Source organism: Pteropus vampyrus, unplaced genomic scaffold, assembly GCF_000151845.1.
Source record: "Pteropus vampyrus isolate Shadow unplaced genomic scaffold, Pvam_2.0 Scaffold263, whole genome shotgun sequence".
In the NCBI taxonomy this organism is placed as follows: Eukaryota; Metazoa; Chordata; class Mammalia; order Chiroptera; family Pteropodidae; genus Pteropus; species Pteropus vampyrus.
The window spans coordinates 629,286-632,448 of NW_011889044.1; the positions used below are offsets into that span (position 1 = coordinate 629,286).

Here is a 3,163-nt window from a genome sequence, read left to right on the forward strand (position 1 = left end):
GAAAATAATGTGTCCTTACAGAACAACGCCAGGAGGCCGACTGCACAGGGCGCAGGGCCACGCACGGCATCGGAAACAGACGGGCTGAAGTCCCAGAGCAGCCCGCATGCGCCTCTGGTCCTTACGGTGCCGAAAACCTCGGTGCGACAAAACTGTCCAGATTACAGAAGACTCGAGCTCCACGGAAAGACGTCGGCTAACGTCTTCCAAGTTCTCGGGTGTTGAGTTCTGTGCTCTCCATCGAGTCAGGCGAGATTCTTTACGTGATGTCTCTCTGTGACTGCAAAGTCCAGCTACATGGCTCAACACAGGCTGCGGACCAGGAAGGTCAGAGGCCCCCACAGCCTTTACCTAGGACATTAGTTGCCTAGGACAGGCATAACCAAGTATCGCAAACAGGTAGCTGAAGTCCAAAGAACTTTATCGTCCCACAGTTCTGGAGGCTAACAGTCTGAGATCAAGGTGTCACGAGGCCTGATTCCCAGGGAAGCCGTACGGGGACGCTCCCTCGCATCTCCTCTGAGATCAAGGTGTCACGAGGCCTGATTCCCAGGGAAGCCGTACGGGGACGCTCCCTCGGGGACGCTCCCTCGCATCTCCTCGGCTTCTGGCAGTCTCTGGGCAGTCTTTGGCATTGCAGCTACATAACTCCAATTTTTGCCTTTGTTGTCACGTAACGTTTTCTCTCTGCCTTCATGGCCATATTCTCACAAGAACATCAGTCGCGTTGAAGTAGGGCGCCACCTAATTCTAGTATGACTTCATTTAACTAATTACATCTGCAAAAACCCTATTTCCAAGTAAAATCACCTTGACAAGCAGGTGAGGCAAGCGGCCTCCAGCGAGCCAGGCCACCAGGCTTACCTACCCCGCCTTCCCACAGTGCTCAGGGCCCCGCACTCAGGAGCCGAATCAAAACTGAGCAGGAAGGAGAAACCAAGATGGAGGAAAGAAAAGGTCTAGATAAAAGTGGGACAGACAGAGAGAGCAAGAAAAACGCAGGAAAATCACCTTTAAAAAATATGCTGAACACTGCACAGAAACGACAGGAGTCGTTAGAACGAAACATCCCTCTGATAATCAGGGACACTAAATTCGCATGAAAGTGAGTAGCAGACAGTGTCAAGACCGAATCCCATACAAGATACTACGTGTTCTCAATAAAAAGAGCTAACTGAGATTTTTTTCACATCTTTTGAGAATAAATTAAATGATCATTTTTGCTACCTTAAAATCTCATGAGGAAAAATTCAATATTTTGACAAATTACTTTCCATTTTGACGTAATAAAGAATGTAGAGGGAAAAGAAAATGAAATACATTGTTAAAAATATTAAAAACACATTTAATTTTACTAATTGGCTTTCGATGTGTGACTACTAAAATTATTATAATAATTCTCAATGTTTAATTATTTTTCAGATTTATTCTTGATTACTAGTTCTTTTTTTCATGGCAACATTTGTTTTTGGCCAACTATTGATTTCAGCCAACTATTGACTTTAACTTCAGGCTCTTTAGCATTTGGAAAAAATATATATCAGTGCATCTCAACCCTGTACGATTTATGGCCTGGATCACAAAAAGAGAACACGGATTCTCAGGGGGCCGCTTTCTCCCAGAAGTAGAATGAGAGAAGAGGGTTGGACTGTTCGCCCTCAACCTTTCTCTCTAGATTCATCAAGCAGATCAAATCTTTATCAATTATCTTTTGCTGTTTAAAAACCGCCTGAAAATTTAGTGGTTTAAAACAACAGTTTTATCTGTTCATAACACAGTGGGTTGTGCTCCCTTTAGCAACACACGCACTAAAATTAGAATAATAAAGAGAATATTAGCACGGGCCCTGCACAAAGATGATATGCAAATTCATGAAGTGTTCCAGATTTTTAAGGGGTCAATTCCTCGAGAAGATATAACAACGGTAAGTATATATGCACCCAACACTGAAACAAAATAATATATTGTTTAAATATATTAAGCAATAGTAGCAGATCTGAAGGAAGAAATAGGCAACAATACAATAACAGTACCCCATTTTCAGCAATGGATAGATCATCCAGACAGAAAATCAACAAGGGATGTTGGAGTTGAACCATACATTGGACCAAAGGGACCTAACAGATGTTTATAGAACATTCTATCCATTTTCTATAAATATACATTCTTCTCAAGTATACACAGAACATTTTCCAGGATAGATCATATGATAGGCCACAAAACAGGTCTTAGAAAATTTAAGAAGATTGAAATCATACCGACTATCTTTTCCGACCACAATGATATAACTAGAAATCAACAAGAGGAAAGTTGAAAAATTTACACGCATGTGGAAACTCAACAACATACTCCCGAACAATCAATGGGTCGAAGAAAAAATTAAAAGAGAAATTAAAAAAATCTCAAAAAAAAAAAAAATAGAAACAGAGCACACCAAAACCTAAGGGATGCTACAAAAGCAGTTCTGAAAGGGAAGTTTATAGTGATAAATGTGTATATTATGAAAATTGAAAGATCTCAAGTAAACAACCTAATTTTACACCTCAAGGAACTAGAAAAAAACAAACTAAGCCCAAAATTACAAGAAAGAAGGAAATAACAAAGATCATTGTGGAAATAAATGAAATATAGACTAGAAAAACAATAGAAAAGATCAGTGAAACTAAGAGCCGGTTTTTCAAAAAGATAATCAAAATTTACAAATCTTTAGCTAGACTAAGAGAAAAAGAGCACTCAAATTAATAAAATCAGAAATGAAAGAGAAGACTCTACAAGTGATATTACAGAAATTTATAGGATCATAAGAGACTACTATGATCAATTATACACCAACAAATTGGATAAGCTCGAGGAAATGGATAAATTCCTAGAAACATACACCCTACCAAGACCGAATCAGGAGGAAATAGAAAATTTTAACAGACCACTAATAAACAAGGAAATTGAATCAGTAATCAAAACCCTCCCGACACACACGCTCAGGAGCAGATGGCTGGCTCCACTGGTGAATTTTACCAAACACTTAAAGAAGAATGAACACCAATTCTCCTCAAACTCTTCCAAAAAATTAAAGAAGAGGGAACACTTTCAATCTTCATTTTATGAGGCCACATTACCCAGACACCAAAGCCGCATAAAGACACTACAGGAAAAGAAGACTGTA

At 39.6% G+C, this 3,163-nt stretch overlaps 1 non-coding gene across 1 annotated transcript; it reads left to right on the plus strand.

Moving 5' to 3' along the window:
- Nucleotides 1-1,784: 1,784 nt before the first annotated feature.
- On the plus strand, nt 1,785-1,891 carry LOC111729497. The gene has a single exon (XR_002776257.1). It is a non-coding gene; the product is annotated as a U6 spliceosomal RNA (small nuclear RNA).
- Nucleotides 1,892-3,163: the final 1,272 nt, after the last annotated feature.